The sequence below is a fragment of the Schistocerca americana genome, chromosome 5 (assembly GCF_021461395.2).
Source record: "Schistocerca americana isolate TAMUIC-IGC-003095 chromosome 5, iqSchAmer2.1, whole genome shotgun sequence".
Classification (NCBI taxonomy): Eukaryota; Metazoa; Arthropoda; class Insecta; order Orthoptera; family Acrididae; genus Schistocerca; species Schistocerca americana.
In genome coordinates this window covers 388,779,870-388,807,661 of record NC_060123.1, presented here as the reverse complement: position 1 = coordinate 388,807,661, position 27,792 = coordinate 388,779,870, and the positions used below count along the sequence as shown (strand labels likewise).

The following is a 27,792-nucleotide window of genomic DNA, read 5'->3' as shown; positions in this document are numbered from 1 at the left end:
GCAGCCGATATCAGAACATGTGTTTCGTTCCTTTTTTTTCTTTCTCCATTCCCCTTCTCCTACCCTTTCTCTGCTTCAGCGTTTGAGTTTCCTCTTTTACTTCTTCCTCCCTGTGCGCTCCTGAAGGCTGGCCCACATGTCTGATGCATAACAGGTGACTGTGTAATGTGTAATTCCCAGCCACAGGTCAATGGGCAGGGTTCGCACGTATCCCTCTTACAAGCCAGGCACAGGGTGGGGTGATTGCCTGAGCTCTACCTTCCCAAATAGCTGATTTGTCTCTCTGTCAGGTATTTGGGAGGTTTGACCTGAGGTGTGAACAATCACCTGGCACCCCTCCAGTGGAATGTTCGCAACGTTAGATCCAACAAAGAGGACTTAAGGCTGCTCTTGGGATCACAGCATCCACGTGTTCTCTGCCCCCAGGAAACAAAATTGTGTCCTCAAGACCACTTTGAGTTCTTGAATTTCTTTATGGCCCCCTACCCCCACCAAGGATGGCATTCCATCTCATAGGGGAGTCATGTTGCTCATCCAGGACGACGTTCATAGTTACACCATCTCCATGACTGCCTGACTTTAAGCTGTTGCAGCCCACATTTTCTTTCTTCACTCGTCTTTTCCCTTTTTACTGTTTATATCCCTCCGTCATTTGGTGTTACCAGAGCAGACTTCCTCCAGCTTTTTGGGCAACTCTCTCACCCCTTTCTCCTGCTCGGTGACTTTAATTGCGCACCATCTCCTTTGGTGTTCTCAGAGATCCTGTCAGAGATGTGCCCTCTTGGCTGATCTTCTCAATAAACTTAACCTTATCTGCCATAATAAGAAAGCACCCACATTCCTTTGAGACTCCACACACACTTATTCCCATTTGAATCTTCTGCACTGCCCAGCTTGCCCATTGTCTCAAGTGGTTCATTCTCTCTGACACATATTCGAGCAACCATTTCCCGTGTGCTAGCCATTTGCTGACTCCTATCCCACCTGTGTACACACCCAAACAACAGCTTTCTAAGGCCGCCTGGAGGCTTTAGACCTTCAACAAACATTTTCCCACTTGTGATGACCAGGTAGAAACATTATCCTTACTGTCACAGTCATTCCTTGCAATTCCTCTTTGGTGGATTTTAACCGTCCTCCTATCATGGCCAACTGCAATCTTTATAAACAGTTGCATGCACTGTGTCATTGCATTCTTCGGTATAGCAAAAAAGCTAGCTGGATTTTATGTACTAGTTCTTTTTATAGTTCCACTCCCTCATCCCTCATGTGGGCCAACCTACAACGGCGCTCCTGGACCAAGATCCGTTCCCCAATTTCCGGCCTGACCGTAGATGATGATGTGATGTGGACCCTATTGCTATCTCTAACATCTTGGGCTGCTATTTTGCAGAGATTTCGAGCTCCACCCACCGTAACCCTGTATTCCTCCATCACACACGAGTGGAGGAGGCTTGGGCAATACCCTTCTCTTCTCAGAATCTTGAGTGCTATAATGCTGCCTTGACTGTGAGGGATCTCAATAATGCTCTCACTTCATTTCGAACTTCTGCCCCAGGGCTAGACACTCAGATGTCACAGAACCTTTCTCTTGCACGCAAACATTTTTTCCATACGTTCGATCACATCTGGGCCGAGGGCACGCTTCCCAGACACTGTTGTGAAGCCACTGTCATACCCATACGTAAGCCCGGTAAGGAAAAACAACTTTCTTCTATTTATCACCTCATTTCCTTCAACAGCTGTGTTTGCAAGGTGATGGAACTTATGATTCATGCCCAGCTGGTATGATGGTTCGAGTCTCTGAATTTACTAACCACTGCACAGTGCGGATTTCGAGTGTGCCGTTCCTCAGTTGACCATCTCGTCACATAGTCAGCTCATGTCACGAATGGTTTTCTGCAGAATGTGGCCATGTTGTTTTTTTGAGAAAAGTTTTTTTTGATTTAGAGAGAACCTACGACACCTGCTTGAGGGCTGGTATCCTTCGTACTCTCTACACATGGGTCTTCCATAGCCGCATTGCCCCATTTCCTTCAGGAATTTATAAAATAAGAGTTTTCAGGGTATGTGTGGGTTCTGCCTTGCTGGACACCTTTATCCAGGAAAACGATTTGCCTCAGGATTCTGTCCTGAGCATAGTCCTCTTTGCTATTGACATTATTCCTATTACAGCCTGTCTCCCAGTGGGTATATCTCGCTTCCTTTTTCTTGATGATTTTGCCATCTATTGCAGTTCTCCACAAACCTGCGTCACTGAGTGGCGTCTTCATTGATTTCTCGATGTTCTTCACTCATGGATTTTGTATTTCCAGTGACAAAACCATTTGAGTGATTTTCTGGCAACGCAGTTGGTGTCTTCCACTGTCTTTACATCTTGGGTCTCTTGCTCTTCTACCGAGCGAGGTGGCGCAGTGGTTAGACACTGGACTCGCATTCGGGAGGACGACGGTTCAATCCCGCGTCCGGCCATCCTGATTTAGGTTTTCCGTGATTTTCCTAAATCGCTCCAGGCAAATGCCAGGATGGTTCCTTTCAAAGGGCACGGCCGACTTCCTTCCCCGTCCTTCCCTAATCCGATGAGACCAATGACCTCGCTGTCTGGTCTCCTTCCCCAAAACAACCAACCAATCTTGCTCTTCTATTTGTTGAAACTACGAAATTCCTCAGGCTCATGCTCAATAGGAAACTTGATAGGTGCTCCCACGTGTCTTACCTGGCTGCCCACTCTATGTGGTCCCTCATTGTCCCACGTGTCTCTGCGATACTTCCGGGGAGCGGATCGGACCACACACCTCCATTTTTACCAGCCCCTTGTCTGTTCGAAACTAGACTGCGTGTTTTGTTTATGGATCTGCATGTCTGTCCCTATTACACTGTTTCAATACCATCCACCATCGTGGCATATGTTTATCCACTGGTGCCTTTTACACTACTCCGTTAGAGTGTTTGCATGCAGAAGCTGCTGAACTGCCACTGTCATATCGCCGTAACGTTCTGAGCAGATACACATGCTGTTTGTCTGCCATGTCTGGTCACTCATCCTGTGTCTCCTTTTTTTTGATGACTCCTGTGATCGCTAGTATGGGGCGCGTCCCCCTTCTCTGTTACCTCCTGGTGTTCACTTTCAGCTATTGCTCTGGCTGCTTAACTTCACGCTATGTGCCACTTTTCCAGGAGTTGTGAACCCTTCACCACCTTGGCTTCGTGCAGTGGCCTGTGTTTGCCTTGGTCTTCATTCGCTTCCTATGGACACTACTCCAGCCTCGCTCTATCGGCATAATTTTCTTGACCTTCGCGATAGTACCTATGTGTACACTGATGGTACTGACTGTGGTGTCAGATGTACCTCTGTCATTGGCACAGATATTTTTCTGTATCGGCTTCAGGAACACTGCTCAGTATTTACAACGGAGCTCTTCACCCTGTATCAGGCCATGCAGTACATCCGGAAAAACGGGCTTTTCGATTGTGTCATCTGCTCTGACTCTCTGTACCCTTCAGAGCCTCTTTGTGCTGCACAGCATCTGTCCCTTGCTGCAACAGGTCCGCGAAAGCTGTCACTTGCTCACTCTTGATGGAGCCACTGTGATGTTTATGTGGGTTCCTGATCACGTCTGTCTGACAAGAAACGAGGCCGCTGAAGCTGCTGCCAAGGCTGCAGTCCTCGTACCTCCGTCCAATGATCTCTTTGTTGCCGTCTGTCAGTAGGTGGTGTCACTTTCGTATCACCACTGGTCCTCCCTTCGTGGGAACAAGCTCCAGGGAATTAAACCTCTCCCTGTGCCCCTCTCGCCATGAGTAATCATTTTAGCTAGGTTGCGTATTGGGCACTGTCCTTTTAGCCATCGCCATTTGTTAAGTGGTTATCTCCCACCACTTTGGCCCCATTGTCCTCAACCTCTGATGGTTTGCCATTTCCTAATGGAATGCCCTTTTTTAACCACGTACATTCTTAATTTATGTTTGCCGTCTGCGTTATTAGCCGTTTTAGCTAACGATGCATGGGCTGTCGACCACATTTTACTTTTTTTTTTGTCATAGCAATATGGCAAAGAACATTAATCTTTAGTTCAGGACCACTGTTTCTCTATTGCATTTTTTATGGTCCTTTCTCCAAGTCCCTGTTTTTAGCTCTCTTTCCTTCAGTCGATAGCGTGTAACTTAATGATTAACTCCTTTTGTGTCTTCGTGTTCTAAAGATCTGACATAGGTGCGTATGACCCTATTTGCCTATTGCTCATGTTTTTTGCTGACCCCCTCTCAAAATTTCATTAACAACAACCTGAGAGGTGCAGTCTATTGCAGTTTATTGCTGTCCATGTCTTGGGTTGTCATCAGTGCTTAACTGAACTTCACAGAAACGAGAAGACCACCATGATCATGTACTACGATCCACTGCACTATTTCCACATACCTCCCTCAAAGTGTTGCGTACTTTTGATTTTGATGTAGGTACACTGGTCACTACATGTTATTAGACCCGACCCAATTTCAGCTTTCATTTTATAACTGAATTACTCACAGCAGAGCCACGCGAACCAGCAAACATATATAGCCATCATGCCTGAAGTATCATTCACAACTGACACGAATTTCAACTTGGTCATGCCACTGTAATGCTTGTGCATGCAAACTGTGTAGGGATTTGAAACGACACTGGTATTATAACTGTTTCCACAGTTTTTCCTTAAGTTTTAGTTCTGACAATGTGATTTTCATTATCTGTGTGTGTGTGTGTGTGTGTGTGTGTGTGTGTGTGTGTGTGTGTGTGGAAGGGGGGGGGGCAGTGCATGTGTTTTAGGGCTTTCTTTGTGTTTTTCCTTGCAGTTCATGTTTTAATAATTTTGCGATATTTATCCACACTTCATCTCGTAAAGTTTTAGTAAGGGTGTTAAAGACCTTGCTGTTGTGTACCCATGTTGACATTTCATTGTCAACTATTGCACATTGTATAACTTTTCCTTCTTCCATTGTGACAGTTGGCTCATCCAGCTACCTGTATAGAAAAATTGAGTTTAATGTGAAATGGGAACCATTCTATACATTGCACATCGATTTTTCAGATACACAAAGCATTGCCAGAAATGAAAGTCACACAAGATTGAAACATGTATTCACAGTGGAAATTGCACCCAAGATTTGTAATTTTAATACAATACTTTGAAAGTCAGTAGCAGATTGAAGAGGCCAAAGTTATATGAATTGCAGTAAGAATACATATACGATGACAGTAATCAGTGATGACCACACTGTGTACGGTGCCCAGTAAATGGATTGGGACATGATGCTAATTGTGACGATATTGAAGTGGCCAAGGTTGTTGCAGATGTTGGTGTTGCTGAGTGTGCATAGCAAGATTGGGAAAGGTTAACACAAGACTTAGCTAGAATTTTCATCTTCCAACTGAAAATATGCAATTGATTTTTAAAATTTCCAGTATAATTTCGACTGCTTATGCATGCAAATTCTGCTCTGTGAAGTGTGTAACCAAGATTACTGTGGAATCCCCACTGTTACAGGAAAAACAATTTGCAGAGTTCTCATTTTTTATAACATGGACAGTATTTGCCTTCATTGTTAATGTTCATGTATATAAATTCTTGGAGCGAATCTAACACCATGTTGCACTTAGTTATATCTGTTTTTAGTTCCATGTTCTGTTACATATAACCTTATGTGTTTATGTAGTCATGTATAAACTGTTGAAAGTTGCAAAAAACATGAAATTATTCTCACATAATGTGGTTTCCAGAGTCTGATGTCAATGTGAAAAAACAAAAAATCTTGAGATGAGTAAATTAATGCTATGGATCGACAGCTTGTACAAGATAAGGCTGGCTGAAAAACGATCATAAAGGTCAACTGTGACTCACTGAACATATTGTCATTATTTACATAGGTGGGTAACAATTACAGTGTCTTTATTTTCATTCAAAAGATAGTAACATTCATTGATGAAATTTCTCAGAAATTAACCGTTTATTGTATGCCTCATTTAAGTTTTGAAACAGCGTAAATGTTTTTCTTACTGTCATTATGAATGTGTCTGATCTGTTTCTGAAATAGGTTCTTGGTTTTAGGAGTGATATGGTGTTTTAATTCAGTTGACTTTGCAAAGGTATTTGTTGTACAAACAAAGAAAATTCTTTAGGTGCAATAATTCTGTGATTAGAAACCTTTATTCTCTCTCTCTCTCTCTCTCTCATATATATATATAATAGAGGGAAACATTCCACGTGGGAAAAATATATCTAAAAACAAAGATGATGTGACTTACCAAACGAAAGTGCTGGCAGGTCGATACACACACAAACATACACATAAAATTCTAGCTTTCGCAACCAGTGTTTGCTTCATCAGGAAAGAGGGAAGGAGAGGAAAAGACGAAAGGAAGTGGGTTTTAAGGGAGAGGGTAAGGAGTCATTCTAATCCCGGGAGCGGAAAGACTTACCTTAGGGGGAAAAAAGGACAGGTATACACTCGCACACAGACCCATATCCATCTGCACATACACAGACACAAGCGGACATTTGTAAATGCAAAGAGTTTGGGCAGAGATGTCAGTCGAGGCGGAAGTACAGAGGCAAAGATTTTGTTGAAAGACAGTTGAGGTATGAGCGGCGGCAACTTGAAATTAGCGGAGGTTGAGGCCTGGCGGATAACGAGGAGAGAGGATATACTGAAGGGCAAGTTCCCATCTCCGGAATTCTGACAGGTTGGTGTTAGTGGGAAGTATCCAGATAACCTGGACGGTGTAACACTGTGCCAAGATGTGCTGGCCGTGCACCAAGGCATATTTAGCCACAGGGTGATCCTCATTACCAACAAACACTGTCTGCCTGTGTCCATTCATGTGAATGGACAGTTTGTTGCTGGTCATTCCCACATAGAAAGCTTCACAGTGTAGGCAGGTCAGTTAGTAAATCACGTGGGTGCTTTCACACGTGGCTCTGCATTTGATCATGTACACCTTCCGGGTTACAGGACTGGAGTAGGTGGTGGTGGGAGGGTGCATGGGACAGGTTTTGCATCGGGGGCGGTTACAAGGATAGGAGCCAGAGGGTAGGGAAGGTGGTTTGGGGATTTCATAGGGATGAACTAAGAGGTTACAAAGGTTGGTGGATGGTGTAAAGACACTCTTGGTGGAGTGGGGAGGATTTCATGAAGGATGGATCTCATTTCAGGGCAGGATTTGAGGAAGTCGTATCCCTGCTGGAGAGCCACATTCAGAGTCTGATCCAGTCCCGGAAAGTATCCTGTCACAAGTGGGGCACTTTTGTGGTTCTTCTGTGGGAGGTTCTGGGTTTGAGGGGATGAGGAAGTGGCTCTGGTTATTTGCTTCTGTACCAGGTCGGGAGGATAGTTGCGGGATGCGAAAGCTGTTTTCAGGTTGTTGGTGTAATGGTTCAGGGATTCTGGACTGGAGCAGATTCGTTTGCCACGAAGACCTAGGCTGTAGGGAAGGGACCGTTTGATGTGGAATGGGTGGCAGCTGTCATAATGGAGGTACTGTTGCTTATTGGTGGGTTTGATGTGGACGGACGTGTGAAGCTGGCCATTGTACAGATGGAGGTCAACGTCAAGGAAAGTGGCATGGGATTTGGAGTAGGACCAGGTGAATCTGATGGAACCAAAGGAGTTGAGGTTGGAGAGGAAATTCTGGAGTTTTTCTTCACTGCGAGTCCAGATCATGAAGATGTCATCAATAAATCTGTACCAAACTTTAGTTTGGCAGGCCTGGGTAACCAAGAAGGCTTCCTCTAAGTGACCCATGAATAGGTTGGCGTACGAGGGGGCCATCCTGGTACCCATGGCTGTTCCCTTTAATTGTTGGTATGTCTGGCCTTGTGAAGAAGTTGTGGGTCAGGATGAAGCTGGCTAAGGTAATGAGGAAAGAGGTTTTAGGTAGGGTGGCAGGTGATCGGCGTGAAAGGAAGTGTTCCATCGCAACGAGGCCCTTGACGTGCGGAATATTTGTGTATAAAGAAGTGGCATCAATGGTTACAAGGATGGTTTCCGGGGGTAACAGACTGGGTAAGGATTCCAGGCGTTCGAGAAAGTGGTTGGTGTCTTTGATGAAGGATGGGAGACTGCATGTAATGGGTTGAAGGTGTTGATCTATGTAGGCAGAAATACGTTCTGTGGGGGCTTGGTAACCAGCTACAATGGGACGACCGGGATGATTGGGTTTGTGAATTTTAGGAAGAAGGTAGAAGGTAGGGGTGCGGGGTGTCGGTGGGGTCAGGAGGTTGATGGAGTCAGGTGAAAGGTTTTGTAGGGGGCCTAAGGTTCTGAGGATTCCTTGAAGCTCTGCCTGGACATCAGGAATGGGATTACCTTGGCAAACTTTGTATGTGGTGTTGTCTGAAAGCTGACACAGTCCCTCAGCCACATACTTCCGACGATCAAGTACCACGGTCGTGGAACCCTTGTCCGCCGGAAGAATGACAATCGAACGGTCAGCCTTCAGATCACGGATAGCTTGGGCTTCAGCAGTGGTGATGTTGGGAGTAGGATTAAGGTTTTTTAAGAAGGATTGAGAGGCAAGGCTGGAAGTCAGAAATTCCTGGAAGGTTTGGAGAGGGTGATTTTGAGGAAGAGGAGGTGGGTCCCGCTGTGACGGAGGACGGAACTGTTCCAGGCATGGTTCAATTTGGATAGTGTCTTGGGGAGTTCGATCATTAGGAGTAGGATTAGGATCATTTTTGTTCGTGGCAAAGTGATATTTCCAGTAGAGAGTATGAGTGTAGGACAGTAAATCTTTGACGAGGGTTGTTTGGTTGAATCTGGGAGTGGGGCTGAAGGTGAGGCCTTTGGATAGGACAGAGGTTTCGGATTGGGAGAGAGGTTTGGAGGAAAGGTTAACTACTGAATTAGGGTGTTGTGGTTCCAGATTGTGTTGATTGGAATTTTGAGGTTTACATTTACACGTAGTTTTTTCGAAATTTTCCCGAAGTTGCCGCCACTCACACCACAGAACACCAATATAGTAGAAGTGCAAAGACCACATTATTATACGGAAACACAGAACGACACCAGCGCTACTTGTGGCCTGGCTGTGAACTTCAATACGAAAAAATATGGCGCGAAAATCTCTTAGTTTATTTCTAAATACGCGAATTAGAGGACAATATTTTTCATTTAATCTTTGAATGTGGGCCGCATAGTGCAGTAATAAAGGTTTTTGAGATCTTGCAAATAATATATAAAAGAAATCTCAATCAAAAACAAACATTAACTACTTGTAGCTGCAGTTTACATTGTGAAAATTTTCGTAAATTAAGTCACCTTTTGACTGTGAAATTTTTTTGTAAAACTCAATATAGCGATTTTGGCCATGTGGCCATTATCATGTGGAAATAAACGAGCTGTAGCACATGGCAGACAAAAATCATCTAACATTGCATGCATATATAAATGATTTTTACGTTTCCACATATCCTAAAGCACATTATGTCCACTCGCATGATCGAAAGTGGAATAGTAGGTTACACAAATAAATAACTACACAGCTAATGGATAACCAAGAGGTCATTTACAAAAAAATCTGTGCTACAAACCAAGGATGTACTGTAAAGTCTACAAAATCCGATTTATTATTTTTTCTGTTGATTGTTATTTATGGATATTCAGTCATCTGAAATTGAACTTCTGCACAGTTCAAATAAATTTATGAAACACACAAAATACTATTTTACAAAACTGAAAAACAAATTGGGAGCAGAGCAGGTAGACACTCCATGAATGTAGCCAAAATGTTTTTGCCAATGAGACATACAAAGAAAATGAACTTCAACACAACATTTTTTTTTCTTTTTTCCCCAACTTGGCTGTTATTTTGGCAACACCCATCATGTTTAAATAATGAAAGAAGACACAGGTACAACATTTATTTTTAACATTTTTATTTATTTACTTCCTCTTTGAAAACACTGTTTGGTACATTACTGAAAATTAACACAAATTCCCCCTGACAGCACTTTATTCATTATACTTTTAGAATCCAATCATCACATCTAGAAAGTGTTAAGTTATGTGCCTGCTGAATTACCAGATTTTGTCATAACAAGTCAAAGGCATGATTTTGATACAAGAACATTTGTATATGTATAGGGAGCTTACTCTCATTGTACACATAATAAACAAAATACAAAGTCTTTTAACATGATTTGAAGTTGTTGCATACACAATTTCCTCTTGTTTGTAAATTTCTTTTCTTTCACATACTTGTATATTATAAATGGAATACTTGTCTTCAGAAGTCTCTCTTCAATGTCATGTTTATTACAAATTGTTGTATGAGACAGAACAAATGTTTTTTTAAAATTATCGTGTACTTTTGTTGTGTGACCATGACTATTTACATACTCATACAGCTGATCATGGAGTGCCCTTAGGAAAATCATGACTCTTTCACTTGCATATTTCAAATGAGAACGCTCCTCACTATTCTCTTTAAATGAAGTAAACAAATGATTTTCAGTCACAACAGAGGAGTAGAGACTGGTATTACATGTTTCACAATCATCTGGTACATCTATGGCTTTGAGTACATAGCCTGCTACATAGGCTAAGGATTTTTGATATTCTACAGACTCGATGATACAATCTGAGTAAGAATAAATTTGCTCAGGTGTATCAGTGTCTTTCATCTCACATTCACTTAAATGTTCACTCCTACCACTAGCTGCCAAAAAGTGACACAAACTGCTCAAGGGATTGTAATCATCATTTTCACAGTTACTTACACTCATGGCTTTGAAAGGCAAAGTCATATGATTGACAACACAAGTCTTCAGAGCTTGTACAAACTGAAAACAAGTTGGGTTTGTATTAGCAATACCATGTTGTCTTATACAACAAAAGAAATTTTCTAAAGCATCTTGACTGAACGCCTTTAAATTTAAGTACTTAAAGCCAACCACTTACAAGGTCTTCCACAAGAAAATAATAGACTGTAATGTAATCTGTCAACCTTTTGTGAAGCTAAACATATTAGTCTTGTTTCTTCCCGTTTTTAAATCTATTATTTGCCAGCTGCCTATTTCCCTCAATATGCTATACCACATTTCTAAATGCGGCGAATTTTCTGATAAAACACACCGAAATTGTTTTCCATCTCTGGGATATTGCTCATTACTGTTGAGTGAATCGGAGAGATTATCTACCTTTTCCACAAACTCAGCTGTGTGTATAGCTTCTGATGTAATGTGTGAGTAGAAACATATGTTTCAATTGCAGCTGCAACAGTATGGCTCATTTGTGCAGCAGCAACTTTTACCTTCATTTTGACATAGGAATCAGAAAAGTTTAAGTGTTGTGCTTTTAATTTGGGCAGAGTTTTGAACCTTTTTTTTTTATATCCAAAAAGAACACTGTACTGATGTACTCAAGCTTTGCTGCTTTGTGAGGTTCAAATTGAATTTTATTATCTATCAAAGCATTTCTAGTGTTTTTGAGCAGATATGGTACATCATAAATGGTAACAATTGGTTGATTATTGACGACAAAATGAAATATACTGGGCTTCAACACATTTGCTTCACACAGTTGCTTAAGGGCCTTTTGGTTTGTTGCATTCTGGTCACATACAGTACAAACCACTTTAAACCCAATATTCTGCAGTTCACTTATGATGTGAACAATGAGTGATTTCAAATGGGTGTAGTGGAAAGTAGTTACAGTAAAGTAATATGCTAGAACTTGTTTCCAAGTTCTGTGAATGCCTTTCAGCATAAAAACCAATGCTTGACTAGCAGCTACAGGTGAACGTCCTAAGTCCTGATACCCATAGATTAGCTGTTTGTGTGCATCATAGTACATACCATCATCCAGAGACATTTCATCAAAAAGTAGAGCACAATACTTGTCATTTTCATGCATATTACTTACTTCCCTTGCTAAAAAGTTTAATAAAGCTGGATTAAGTCCTGTATCAAATTGTATGTGGGAAAGCACCCCCTTGAGCAGCCTGACAGATGGAAGGGAGAAGTATGTGGCCAAATATCTGTACAACCAGGGACTACGCTTATACATAGATAAAGCAAATGCCTTATCTTGTATAGACCACCGTACTGCTGTGGGCTGCATATTGGCTTTTCTTAACTGACTATTAATAAAAGTTTTAGTCACATCATTCAACTCTTCTTCAATTAATTGAAATTTCCTGTCATCATACAACTCTTTTAGAATTTTCAATTTATTCCTCTCATTCTGTAGCTGTTTTTTTTAATTTACACACTTTGGAAACTGTAATTCTATGCAATTTATACATTTTGTGTTTTCTTGGAGTTAAATCACGTTTAGAAACGCCAGATCCCATTACACCTGCACTACTTTCAACATCATAAACAGGTAAGGATAAAAAGCTGTACTCACCATCATCTGTGCTCTGTAAAGGGGGACTGCTTCGTTGTATTACTGTAGATTTTGCATTGTGACCTGTCTCTTGCACACTTATATTTGCACCCGATGTGGCGAAACCACCACCGCCACCACCACCACCACCAGTGTAACACAGATGGGTGGGGGGAGGATGATACAACACCAATTCCATGTGCTTTGGTATAACACCAGAATTTAGCCTGTGTGTAGTAAAGTTCACAAAATCTGCTTCATAAAAATGATCCTCACACACATAATAATAACTACAGTTGACACCTTCATCTATATTACAGATCAATTTCCACTTCTTTAAAGTCTCACTTTTTGATGCAGCTGGAAATTTATAGAAATGTTTATTCTTGTGTTTGGAATTCATTTTTACATAATAACTACTCCTGCATCCAGGAAACTTGCACGAGTATTTCAATTTCAATCTCAAACTGGATTCTTCTCTTCCTGTATGATCCATCCTCATGTGTCTGAAATGTTATTCAAACCAAAAATTAGGAACGAGAAAAAAGATCAGGTATGGTTTACATTGATTAATGTTAAAGAAAACTCAATGTGAAATTAATTTCACTATCAAAAATCATATTAGCTTATGTCTAAATGCAGCTATCCTGTACTGAAGTATTGACAACTGCTATCATGGCTTGTAATCTGATGTGTTATTGCTACAAAATAGTGAAAAAACGAAACAATTTCTCATTTCTACTACGGATATGCACATCACTATATATAACTGAGTGAGCGTAGTTGCACTATATTCTATATTCAACACTACTTCATTAAACAGTGCTATCAGGCGGTAGAAACACTGCTTATTGTACCATTTCAGTATATTTCAGCATCTGGATACCATGGTAGATACCAAATTCAACTGTACTTTATCAGTAACAGTTACAGCTGTAAATCTGTATTACATTGTGTTGAGCATTAAAGTGCGAGAAGATTTCTACTGCATTGGGTATTGCCACAATAATACCTGTAAATGTTCAACTGCTTGAAGGACCTGCTTTGTGTGACTTCGAAACAAATGTCTTATTATGTGAGAACACAACCTTTGTCGATACAACAGCAACAAACACTTTTTACCTGGATAGAGTGTTATGTACTGTACAGAATATTTACTGTCGAAAACGGGAAATAGAACACACTCAAGGCATTACGAATCAATTGTAACACGTCCAATATTTGGTATGTAGTGAACGGCACAATAAATGATACTTATTATGTCACTAAGAGTACTTCGTGGCAAAAAGGAAGATGAATCAAACCCAGAATTATATTCCATTACAGGATTCGGAAAGTTGAATACAAACTATGTCAAAAGCTGCTAGCATGGGATTCTCTATGAAATAAAAGGAAATATTAACAGAAATATGAAATATACTTACCCTTTAAGTAAACTGAGCAATGGAAATTGTATTTCTTTGCAGGAACAAATATACAAGAGTCCACAGAAAGTAATGTGATGATACAACCTCTTGTTTTATATGAAACAAAAGTAAAAAAGTAAATACTGAATCATCACACCATCAAATATTACGAATGCATCCAAAAATTAAGCAGAATAATAGCAACATATTTATTTATTTATTTATTTATTTATATACTTGTTCCATAGATCTGTACATGTGAGCAAGTCACTCAGATGTGGAACGTGTCAATATACATAATAAAATACATAGAATAAAGACATTGTTATAGTATTAATAACAGTGCACAAAAGTCATGCTTATTAGCTTAAAAACTAGTCAACATAAATGTGAAGATAGCAGTTTCATATTTAGGGCATTATTGCATTTATTTTAACCTTGAACTGTAATCAAAACTTCCCACTTTGGGTTTAAAAGTGACCCAAGAATGGAAATCAGAAAAACAGCAATTTTTACATTAGGGCATTATTACATTAGTTTAACAGTAAACAGTGTCAAAAAATTTAAAAACATCTTTCCAATCTGGGTTTTACTTATTTCTCTGAAAGAATTCCTCTAGTGAATAAAGTGAGGTCTCAAGTAAATAATTTTTCAAGCCACGTTTAAATACTGATGTACTACTCCTTATACTTTTGATGCTGTTGGGTAGGGAATTGAAAATTTTTGTTCCAGCGTACTTTACCCCTTTCTGAATAAGTGTCAAGTTCTTTAACTCACAGTGAAAATCCTCTTTTCTTCTGGTGTTATGTTAATGATGTAGGCAATTCGTTTCATACAGAGTGGGGTTATTTATTATGAAGCACATCAGTGAATATAAGTACTGAGATGTTGCTGTCAGTATTTCAAGTCGTTTACAAAGATTTCGACATGAGGTTCGTGGGGGTACACCACAAATGATTCTTATTGCTCTTTTTTTGTGCTGTGAGGATTTTCTTTGCGGCAGGTGTATTGCCCCAGATGATGCCATAACACATGACTGAATGAAAATAGCCAAAGTAAGCTGACTTTGAGATGGTAATGTCATTGAAGCGTGACAAAATTCGTAAAGCAAATGTTGCCGACGTCAGCCGTTTTAGTGTTTGTAGAACGTGATGTTCCCAGTTCAGCCTACTGTCCACGTATATGCCTAGGAATTTTGATAAGTACACTTGCTTTATCATCTGATCATTCTGTGTGATAACTATTTCTTTTGGGTTTTTGTGGGTTGTCTGGAACTGGATAAAATTGGTTTTTTTCAGGTTTATTGAAAGGGAGTTAATACTAAACCAACCCAGAACTTCTTTAAGGATATCATTGACCTCGGATTCTAAGTCAGTAGTTGACACATTATCCACCACAATGCTCGTATCATCAGCAAACATTGTAAATTTACACTGCTTATTGATGGATAAAGGCAGGTCATTAACATATATGAGGAACAGCAAGGGCCCAAGCACTGATCCCTGTGGCACTCCATGCTGCACAATTCCCCACTCAGAGTCCACTATATGTTGTGATACACTATCTGAAACATCTAGAATAATCTTCTGCTTCCTATTTTCGAAGTACGATTTTAACCAGTTCCCTACAGGTCCTGTAATTCCATAATGACAGGCCTTCTTGAAGAGTATCTGGTGATCTACACAGTCGAACGCCTTTGATAGGTCGCATAAGACACCAATTGGCAGCCTCTTGCTGTTTATAGACTCTAGAACATCATTTGTGGATGAGCAAATTGCGTTATCTATTGAAACTCCCTTTTGAAAACCAAACTGCTGACTTAATGATGTTCAGGTTACCAAGGTGTGCCACAATCCTATTGTACAGAGCTTTTTCTAGGACTTTTGAAAATGTTGTTAATAGAGAGATAGGGCGATAGTTTGACACTTTTGTAGCATCCCCTGCTTTTTACAGGGGCCTGACAACAGAGTATTTCATTCTGTCTGGAAACACTCCTTGTAGCATGGATGTGTTGCAGATGTGAGACAAAACTTTGGCCACTTCATTACAGCAAGCCTTCAACAGCTTGCTTGAAATATCGTCGATACCAGCAGAATGTTTATGACTGAAAGGTTCTGGAAAATTATTTTTCATTATACAGGCAGCTTTATCTACAGAACCATGGCAACCTATCTGTGTTGGGACAGTTAAAAAATGTTGGCTAAAGATTTCAGCAATTTCCTCACTATTAGTTATCTCTGAGTTGTCAACAGTTAAAACAATATTTTTGTCTTTGGTGTAGTTTACAGTCCCTGTTTCTCTCTTTATCACATTCCAGATTGTTTTAATTTTATTTTCAGAATTAGTAATTTCAGGTGCTATACACATACTTTTAGAGTTTTTAATTACTTTGGCAAGAATTTTACAGTAGAGTTTATAATGTTTTAGCTGAGCAGGATTGTTAGAAGTCTTTGATGCTATGTAGAGTTGTCTTTTTCTCTGACAGGAAGCTATGATGCCCTTAGTGAGCCATGGTTGTTTTGCAGCCCTTGCAGGTTGGACTCTGTATGACTTTTTTGGAAATACACTTTCAAAGATACCTGCTATCTCATTTGTGAATAAATTGTATTTTGAATTAGCAGTTTCTGGTAGATAAACAGGTGTCCAGTCAGTATGCTGAAGACATGATCTGAACGTTTGAATAGCTTCCTCACTTATTTTCCTTACTGTTTTCCATCTAAGTGAGGTGTCACTCAGAGGAATTCCCAAGCTGTTGAAAGTAACTCATTGTCAGTCATGGTCAGACAGACCATTTATAACCATTTCAATGTTAATATGGTTGACTTTACTCTGATCAACAAAAACGTTATCAATTAGAGTACTGGAAGAGGTTGTGGTTCTGGTGGGCGAGCTAACCACGGGAACAAGGTTGTACGTGCCCATGAGATTTTCAGACTCCACCTTACAGGGAGAATTAACCAAGAAATCTATGTTAAAATCCCCAACAACTACCATGCCCCTATTTTTTCTACTTAAGTACAACAAAAGAGTATCTAATTGTTTAACAAACACTTTAAAATTACCAGATGGTGCCCTGTAAACTGCCACAACTGTTAATCTGGAGGCAGTGTCTGGCACCTCTATAGCACATACTTCAAAATGTAGCTCAAAGCAGAATCTTTGTACATCTATTGCTGTGAACAAGACATTGTTTTTTTACATATACAGCTACTCCTCCTTTGTCCATATAGTTCCTGCGATAAGACATTGCCAAAACATAGTTGGGAATAGGGACCACTTCAATACCAGCAGTGATGTGGTGTTCTGTTAGACACAGATTGTGGGCACTGCTTATACCTTTTGTGTCTTCTATATTTGCTGTTAACTGATCCAGCTTGCAGTATAGGCCTCTTATGTTCTGATGAAACACTGTTAACTTTTGTTTGTCTTTAATTGTATTGCTGTTTGAGTGAACTTTCGTTTGTGTATTAATTACTTGTTGCGGATTTTTGTTACTGGGCCAAATCCTGCTAGAGTTGGCCCAGCTCACTAGTTTCCCTCGTTAGTTAGGGCTATGACTGGTCTGCTTTCATGATCGTTATTGTTTAGGCCTATTATTTCATGAAAAGCTTTTCCAATGTCTGCTGCTAGTTTATTTTTGCCAAACTGATTTAGATGTAGTCCATGCTTTGTGAAGCAGTGTCTCTCATACCTGTCTGTATCCAGTAGTGTCATATTCGTAAACTTAGTGCTAAAGTGTTTCAGTTTACTATTCGTTAGGCGAATTTCTCTGTTCACACAAGACCAGTCTGCCAGGTCATATCTCGTGGGCACAGTTGTTAGTATTATGTTTGTATGCTGTAATAACTGCAGCAATACGAGTAGCTTTTTAATGAAAGTGCTGGCCTCGTTGCAGTAAACATCGTTTGCTCCTGCGATTATCGCAACACAGTCTTTTTCCGTGAATTTAGCACATTCTGTGTGTATGTCGTCTACCACATTCACGAATTTTGCTCCTGGTTTAACAATTGCTGATATACACGAACCATCTTGAGCAGAGTTCGACATGCATGTCGAAATATTGCGAGCATGACTGTCTCCAACTATTTTTACGTTATTTTTCCGTTGTGTTTGTTTACGTACGCGATCGGAACTTTTTTCTTACGCAACCACGCGTGTTTTGTGTACACGTGTTGCCGTCTACTACAATTTTAGATGCACTGTTTTTGTTATTTGAATTATCACTGTTTATCAAGCACTGAACTTTGTCCACTGTTGAGGCTTCTTTATTCACTTGTGGGTATATAAATGTGGCGTCGTCGACGGTTACGTTTTCACGACGTACATAACACCGATCTACACACACTGTCGAATTACTACAGTTTTGTAGAGCTGTATATCGGTCTTGGAGGACAGCGTATTTCACTTCTAGCACCTCAATATCGGTTTGTAGCATTCTGATTATTTCGCCCTTATTTTTGTTAATGTTTGAAAATTTACTTTCACACGCGGCTGCTATGCACGGCTCACAGGTCCACAAATAGTCATCAGTTACGAGTTTTAAGTTGATCTTGCAGCAATTTTCATGAAACCAGTACTTGCAGGTTCTACACTGAATTCCTTTACGAACTTTGCTGATACACAATTTACAATTACTATTACTTTTATCTTCATAACTGGGAGCTGAACCTACACGTACTTTCTCTATCGGCGCCATCTTGCCGAACTCCCAAAATTATACTTACACTGCAATTTAAACGAAAAATCACGATCAGGTTGCTACGATACCAAAACAATTATGGAAGACTACGTCGTCCAATAGGAACACGAGACTATAAATTGCTAAACTTGCAGCGCTCCAAGTGGCCTGGGACCAAACCGACGTCGTGTTACCGGAAATCCCCACATGAGTTTCACCCCCCTGGCTCACACCTCACCTGTCTTTCAACATCATCTTTGCCTCTTTACTTCCGCCTCGACTGACATCTCTGCTCAAACTCTTTGCCTTTACAAATGTCTGCTTGTGTCTGTGTCTGTGTCTGTGTGTGTGTGTGTGTGTGTGTGTGTGTGTGTGTGTGTGTGTTGCGAAAGCTAGAATTTTGTGTGTATGTTTGTGTTTGTTTGTGTGTCTATCGACCTGCCAGCGCTTTTGTTTGGTAAGTCTCATCATCTTTGTTTTTAGATATATTTTTCCCACGTGGAATGTTCCCATCTGTTATATTCATATCATTAATTTGAACCCAACAATTATGTTTGTTATTGTCACTGTTGCATTTCGAAATCTTTTCTGTCGTCTTATTTGCTCATTCTGTTTTTGCCAGTAGTTTCACTTTGTATTCCCCTTCTCCTTTTTACCGTAATCTACTATACAATTTTATCCCGCCGATATATACTCAATAATACGTAACCCACTTCCAAACCATAACCAAAATTTTTTTTTTCCGCTTTCAACACTACCGCTGCTATAAAATCCACCGTTTCTAGTTCACAAACAGTTCCTTTCACCTATTAAACAACCATGTCGTCTAATTCTAATAACTTTTGCTTTATTTCCATTTTCGTTTTTCTCACATCACTGATCATTTTAGCCGCTTCTCACAGAATTTAACGTCATTATTTCTTCGTCAGACAATTGTTAACCTCATTTTCATAATCTGCCACCACAAAACCACTCCTTTTAATACATTTTCACGTAGTTTTTTCGAAATTTTCCCGAATTTCTCCACCCTTTAACGTGTTTTGGCGGCAATACAACCACCTAACCTTCATGCACGTCATTGTCTACCAACCCAAGTTCACCACAGGATCAACATAGCCCAGCTTTAACCAATACTTTTTCGCCTTTTTTCACACCAGATCTCCAGTTGCTTTTTAGTTCACCTTTCTCTCTCCCCATATATTTTTATTTTCATTTTCATTTCAGCCTCATGTTACACTTTCCACCTTCGAATACCATGTCACCCTCACAACACCCCCACAACGACCCCATTAAGTTTTATTTACATTCCCTCCGCAAACATGCCTTCGCCCTAGCCAGGTTACACTCCCATATTTTATTTTCTTAGACTTGTCTGACATTTGGCATTACCCCCAAAGGCCTCACACTTAAAGTTCCCATCTCTGGCTGCAACCCTTTTTTCCATCAGTCCCTATACCAGTTCCAAACTGAACAATCCATTGCCCTCACCCACCTAATCCTTCACCTACACATCAACTCAGCCAATGAACGCACCCGTGAACTCCTATCCTTAATAAAAGTCCTCAATCTTTCCTCTCCCACATCCACACCGGCTTTTCAGAGCATCCTCTTACAGGCCAACCGCAAATTAGAACAGCATGCCACCCTCCACCTTAAAAAACTATCCAATCTCCTGGTTTCCCACCTCCGGAAAGGCAACTCACTCACCCTTCACAACCTTTCCAGCAAACCTCAACCTCCTCTCATTGCACACAGACCCAGTCTCTCCCATCTACTCAATCTCCCACTTCCAGCTCCACTCCCTCCAAAACCTCAAAATTCCAATCAACACAATCTGGAACCACAACACCCTAATCCAGTAGTTAACCTTTCCTCCAAACCTCTCTCCCAATCCGAAACCTCTGTCCTATCCAAAGGCCTCACCTTCAGCCCCACTCCCAGATTCAACCAAACAGCCCTCGTCAAAGATTTACTGTCCTACACTCGTACTCTCCGCTGGAAATATCACTTTGCCACGAAGAAAAATGATCCTAATCCTACTCCTAATGATCCAACTCCCCAAGACACTGTCCAAATTGAACCCAGGATGGCCCCCTCGTACGCCAACCTATTCATGGGTCCCCTAGAGGAAGCCTTCTTGGTCACCCAGGCCTGCCAACCTAAAGTTTGGTACAGATTTATTGATGACATCTTCATGATCTGGACTCACAGTGAAGAACAACTCCAGAATTTCCTCTCCAACCTCAACTCCTTTGGTTCCATCAGATTCACCTGGTCCTACTCCAAATCCCATGCCACTTTCCTTGACGTTGACCTCCATCTGTCCAATGGCCAGCTTCACACGTCCGTCCACATCAAACCCACCAACAAGCAACAGTACCTCCATTATGACAGCTGCCACCCATTCCACATCAAACGATCACCTTCCCTACAGCCTAGGTCTTCGTGGCAAACGAATCTGCTCCAGTCCAGAATCCCTTAACCATTACACCAACAACCTGAAAACAGCTTTCGCATCCCGCAACTATCCTCCCGACCTGGTACAGAAGCAAATAACCAGAGCCACTTCCTCATCCCCTCAAACCCAGAGCCTCCCACAGAAGAACCACAAAAGTGCCCCACTTGTGACAGGATACTTTCCGGGACTGGATCAGACTCTGAATGTGGCTCTCCAGCAGGGATACGACTTCCTCAAATCCTGCCCTGAAATGAGATCCATCCTTCATGAAATCCTCCCCACTCCACCAAGAGTGTCTTTCCGCCGTCCACCTAACCTTCGTAACCTCTTAGTTCATCCCTATGAAATCCCCAAACCTCCTTCCCTACCCTCTGGCTCCTACCCTTGTAACCGCCCCCGGTGTAAAAACTGTCCCATGCACCCTCCCACCACCACCTACTCCAGTCCTGTAACCAGGAAGATGTACACAATCAAAGGCAGAGCCACGTGTGAAAGGACCCACGTGATTTACCAACTGACCTGCCTACACTGTGAAGCTTTCTATGTGGGAATGACCAGCAACAAACTGTCCATTCGCATGAATGGACACAGGCAGACAGTGTTTGTTGGTAATGAGGATCACCCTGTGGCTAAACATGCCTTGGTGCACGGCCAGCACATCTTGGCACAGTGTTACACCGTCCGGGTTATCTGGATACTTCCCACTAACACCAACCTGTCAGAACTCCGGAGATGGGAACTTGCCCTTCAGTATATCCTCTCTTCTCGTTATCCGCCAGGCCTCAACCTCCGCTAATTTCAAGTTGCCGCCGCTCACACCTCACCTGTCTTTCAACAACATCTTTGCCTCTTTACTTCCGTCTCGACTGACATCTCTGCCCAAACTCTTTGCATTTACAAATGTCTGCTTTTTTTTTGTGTGTGTGTGTGTGTGTGTGTGTGTGTGTGTGTGTGTGTGTGTGTGTGTGTGTGTGTGTGTGTGTGCGCGCGCGCGCCACATCCTTTCGTCTTTCTCTCTCCTTCCCTCTTTCCTGATGAAGCAACTGTGTGTTGCCCCGAAAGCTTGAATTTTCTGTGTGTGTTTGTGTGTCTATCAACATACCAACCCTTTACTATTTATTTTAATGCGTGGTTTCCATAAAAGTGTGAATGATACCTTAACTGTGATTTTTCATCTTAATTTTGTGCAAAAAGACGATTGTGAAAACAAAAAAAAAATCAGAAGTGGTGTAAATGAAATCACCTGTATGAGAAGTATGTGTGAACAAGTACAAGAATCTCTGAAGTCCTGCACCCCTCACTCTCTCCCACCACCCCACCTCCCTCCTTGCTCCCCCCCCCCCCCCCCCTCTCTCTCTCTCTCTCTCTCTCTCTCTCTCTCTCTCTCTCTGCAGCTAGGCTGAAGCCTACACAAATCCACTGCCTTGGCCTAGCGCCCACAGCCAGAGTTGGCCAAGTGGTTTGTGAAACTGCATGCAGTAGGTGGGTCTAGGGTTGCCAAGTGGTTTGTGCAAATGCGTACAGTAGGTGTGTCTGGTGTATAGCCTGCACAAACATGAAGGTGAGGTGACTGTTGATTGAGGGTGCCCGTGCCTCATGGGGCTGTTTTCGGGGCAGCTTGCATTAGAACTTTTATTAATAAGGGAAGAATTCATCTTATTTCTCTACATTGTGGATGAGCTGGGTGCATATGTCACTTTCACTGCTTATACTCCAGTAATGTAACTAAATGTTCTTTTCAACTCTTTAACAAGTTACTTCACACTCACCTATGGCCACAATTATGCAACAATACAAAAGTAAAGTAAAACTTAACTGTTGTAAGCAGCATGGAATTATTCAAAAAAGAAAACAGTCCTAGTCAATAACTATTTTAGTCCTCCCACATGCTACTTGAGCGTTTTGGAAACACTCACAGTGTTTGGCTGTGATCTCCACACTATGCATGGTGCATTTGTTTGTATTCTGAACTTACATTCTTGAAGATAGAGATGCAGATGACCTTGTCATCCTGATAAAGGTTTTCCATGCTGGCTTAAGTAACTTCTGGCAATGGCTGGGATCCTCCCTTCAGCAGGACCATGGCCAGTTTCCTACTATATCTATGTCCAACAAAGCTAATAGACAGAATGTAAATAATTTAGGAAGAAAGGTAACAACTCACACTTCCTAAACTGCATAAACAAGATGTTCCTATTCGTCCAGTTGTATCATCATTCACTGCTCCATCTTTCAAACTAGCCAGTAAACTTGATGTCCTAATTAAGAGCAAGACTAAATTCAAACCAAAGCGTGGTATTTGAAACTCCGTGGACCTAGTAAACAAGTTAAAAGGCATGTCTGTCTCACACAGTGATAAATTAGTATCCTTTGATGTCAGCAGTTTGTTTTCTAACATACCAGTAGTAGAATGCATTGATATTCTGACAGAGCTGATGCACAAGTCTAATGTCAATCCTGTGGAATTGAATGACTTGAGACTGGCCACACAGACATGCCTTGCACGTAACTATTTCCAGTTCCAAGGCACTCTTTATAAACAATTAGATGGCTTAGCTATGGGTTCCCCTCTTAGTCCACTGTTGGCTGAAATATTTATGGACCATTTTGAACAAAATTTTCTAAAAACAGAACCTTTGGGTGCAAACATCAAATACTGGGTTTAGATATGTAGATGATGTCCTGTGTATGTGGACTGGTACTACAAGACAACTCAACACATTCTTGAAAAACCTAAACAGTCAACATAAAAATATCCAGTTCACTATGGAAATTGGCAACAAATCCATAAACTTCTTAGATCTCACCATTGACATCAGTACACACACATTGTTTCAAAATTTACAGAAAAAAAACTACAGACACAGTAATACCTTCTTGCTCACAACACCCCATAGCTCACAAACATGCAGCTTTACACTCAATGGTACACTGTCTCATATCTATCTCCATGTCCAGAGATGATTTTGAAGCAGAGTTAGATACAATAAAATTTAATGCCACAGCCAATGGCTACAATCCAGTTCTTATTGACCACATCTTGCACAGGAAACAAAAACGGAAAATTATACCCCTCCTCTATGCCCCACCTGCTTCCCCATCCACTGTCTGCAAGAAATGGTGTACACTACCATTTCTAGGTCAGGTATCACAGACTGTAGCCAAAGCACTGAAATCCTGCAAGTATAGGGTTTCCTACTATGTCAGGAACACTACAGCCCAGTGTGTTTTTAATAGCAAAGATAAGATCCAGTTATTAGCCAACAGTGGGGTATACAAAATCACCTGTTCTGATTGTGACAAATTTTACATTGGTCAGTCAGGCAGAGACATATTAACTAGGCTGGCTGAACATGAACGCAGCTGGAGGTTGCTGAATTCAGACTCTGCATTTGCTGAGCATGTGCTGAGTGAGGGTCACAACTACCAGCCAGTGTCCCAAGTACTTCACTTAGCAAACAAAGGCCATAAACTCAACCTGCTGGAAGCCCTGGAAATTAACAAACATCTTGCTCACAGTCCAGATCTCATCCTAAATGCCGAGACACAACTGAACACTTGCCCTCTCCTAAACTTCATATAATCATGTTTGTTGTTCATTACTTCCCACACTCTCTCTTCCTACATATTCCCATTTTCCTTTATTCATTAAGTTGTTTTATTTGTTGCAGTTGTCTTTGTATTCTACATAGGCTGTAGTTTCAATAGTTAAGGGTTTCATTTTAACTTGTACTTGTATTACTGTCCATGTTTAACTCCCCTTGTAGTTGTCTCATCAAATACTGTTCATATTTTACTTTGCTCATTTATTTAATGAAAACTGGTACACAGCCACTGCTTTTATTATAATGTTAATGTTAAAATGCAGTACCACCACACTCTCAAACTATAGGTTCCCTCAAACACATCCATTTTCCTGCATTTATTAATTTCTGTTTATCTTATTGATATTGCTTAAGTTCCTTATGTATTCTGTATTTACATTGACAACTGTGTCTTCTTTTTTAATTGGTTGTGTATCACTCTCCATGTTTCATACCTCTTGATGCAGCCTTGTCTAGTACTAATTTTATCTTATTTTATTAGTTTTGTTTATTAATAGAAACTGTTATGTAGGCATGCTATTCGTATTTTGTGCTAAAGGTTTTCCTGTCAACTCCATTGTTATTTATGTACTGTTCAGTTTTTACTATTTCATTGCAAAGATGTTACTTACCGTATGTTTCTACTTCACTCTAGATGTGTTACTTCTCTTCCAATGTTGTCTGCTAACATTTAACTTCTTTGGTGATAATACTCAGTAAATGTCTGAAGATGGCCTTGCAAGCCGAAAACCGGTTAGCAATAAAAGTAATATTGTAGAACAAGAACAAACTGTGCTTTTCATTTATTATTATAATGTTGTTCTTCCAAGAACTGACGGAAGATTCTGTTAATATGAATAGGAGTGGCATTGAATCATTGATAGGAATAAAACACACGCATACTCTCTCTCTCTCTCTCTCTCTCTCTCTCTCTCTCTCTCTCTCTCTCTCTCTCTCTCTCTCTCTCTCTGTGTACAGTTATGTTTTGCTGGTTAAATGCATAATGCTATGTCTCCCATTCTGCAGGGTGACAGGGATTGAGGGGTGGTGTTGAACTGAGCGGGCAAAGGGGAGGGGAATGGAGGGAGGAGTGGTAGGAAGGGTTGGGGAAGGATGGATGGTGGCTCTGAGAGAAGCAACCATTGTACAGGGTAGGAATGTGAAAGGGAGAGGCAGCAGATGCATGGGACAGGAATGTGACATAAGGGCACAGACACAGGTGAGTTTGAGTGAGAGGAGTGGACTGGGAAGGGTTGACAGAATAGAGCAAGAGGAGACTGAGGGGAAGAGGGTGTGGGTGCAGAATGAGTAATTTAGGGTTCTGGAGGAAGGCAGAGGTAGGTTTGGGGCAGGGTTAGCAGAGATTAAGGCCAGGAGGATAATGGGAATGAAGAATGTGTTGCAAGGACTGCTACTTTCCGTATATTGGGCTGGTACATAAGTTCATAGAATTGTTCTAAAAGTTTAATACACACAACAGATATACACAAGAGACTGCAGTCATCAATAATATATTCTCCTTCACTATTTACAACAAACTGCCAGTGCTGGCATAACGTTTTGATTCCATGACTATGGGAATTACTTGGTTTTGAGGTGAAGAAGTCATTGAGCCATATTTGGAGTGCATTTTCATCCATAAAGGAAGTTCCTTGGAGGTTGTTTGATAGTCAGTGGAAAAGATAAAAATCTGAGGACACAAGATCAGTTGAATAAGGTGGGTGTGGAATGACTTCCCACTCCAACTCCTGTATAGTGTTTTCTGTGAGTCAATCAGAAAGCGGGTGGGCATTATCATGGAGTAACATCACTTCTTGCAGTCTTCCTGGTCATTGTTGTTGGACAGCATCTGCAAGATGTCTCAGTTGTTGACAATAGCTATCAGCAGTGGTGCTTACACCTTGGGGAAGCAGTTCTTAGGACACCACTCCTTTGCTGTTCCACTAGATGCATAACGTTACCTTCTCTTGATGATGAACACAAGTATTTGTACGGGTTGTTACTGCTGTGTTTTGGCTCAACCATTCCTTTCTTTCCCTTATGTTAGCATAAAGACGCCATTTCTCATCACCAGCAACAATATGAGACTGGAATGGTCGGTGTTATTCGTGAGCCAGTTGATGATGAGAAAGCAGAGATGCACATATGACCACCCGCTGATCTTTGTTATTTTCATTTAGCATATGCAGTACCCATGCAACCAATTTTTGTACCTTCCCCATTGCATGCAAATGTTAGATGATGGTGGAATGATCAAAGTTCATCACATTTGCCAGTTCTTGAGTACACTGATGTGGACCATTGGGATTAATGTGTTTAAACAATCTCCATCAACCCTTGAAGGTCTTCCTGAATGTGGAGAGTCTGTAATGCAAAAATGTCAGCCATATGTTAAAGACAGAACACAAGCATAAAATCATTGAAACAATTGGATTTTGTAATAATTGTCACATAGAAGTTTGCTAATAATTTTAATGATGCATAGATCTCCACTAGGAAAATCTGAATTGTTCATGTAGCATTTGGATTCCTTACTGTGCTATGTGTCAGACAGCAGCAAGCAGTTGATAGCCTGTGGTTATTCAGAGGGAAAAATGATGTGAGAATCTTATTTGATTCTACAATTTGCTCTCAGTAATTAAATTTCCGATATGGATCAATAAAGGTGGCATGATTCTAATAATATGTTCTTTGATGGAGCTCAGAACAAGAAAATAACTGTAGTTCAGTAACAAATGTTCTCCCTGATCATGATACATACATAAATAGGATAATTATGATAGTGCCTTACATCATAGATAAACCCACTGTGGAAATCAGTTAGAATAGTTAATGATTCGAGGGCAAATGTTTTTAAGAGTAGTTTACAAGAGATGACACAGGATGACATTAAACAGCCAAGTAAAAAATCATGTATCACTAGAGGAATTGAAGTATCATGTGAAAGGAAAAGGGAGCTACATGTGTTGGCAAGAACAAGTAAAGCTGCTGCAGTAGTTCCACACTATAAAAGCTATTCAGAATTGCTAACAAAAGTTATTAAAAGGTCAGCGAAATTGTATATTGTCAGAAGTCGCTAATTCTGACAAAGACTTACGTCTACATGGAATGTAGTGAAATAAGAGACAGGACAACAAGCCAAAGAACTGTACAACATCACTATTGACTTAAATGGAAGGATAGACGATATGTTTAATAATCATTTCTTATGTGTAGGAAAAAATATAGGGACAAATGGTTAAAGAGAAAAATCACACTGTATATTGAAAAAGCAACTTATATAAAATTCAGTCATACCGATTTCTC

General features: G+C 40.8%; 1 protein-coding gene across 7 annotated transcripts in view; it reads left to right on the top strand.

Annotated features, from left to right (window-relative positions):
* Positions 1 to 27,792, top strand: part of LOC124615425 (cap-specific mRNA (nucleoside-2'-O-)-methyltransferase 2) — a 310,465-nt gene that overhangs the window by 29,100 nt on the left and 253,573 nt on the right. For 5 of the 7 annotated variants that reach the window (XM_047143300.1, XM_047143301.1, XM_047143305.1 and 2 more), the window contains one exon: positions 5,756 to 5,902. The exons of the other annotated variants lie outside the window; for them this stretch is intronic. The gene's annotated coding sequence lies outside the window, so the exon portion shown is untranslated. The remainder of the gene's footprint in view (positions 1 to 5,755; positions 5,903 to 27,792) is intronic. 7 annotated transcript variants of the gene reach the window in all.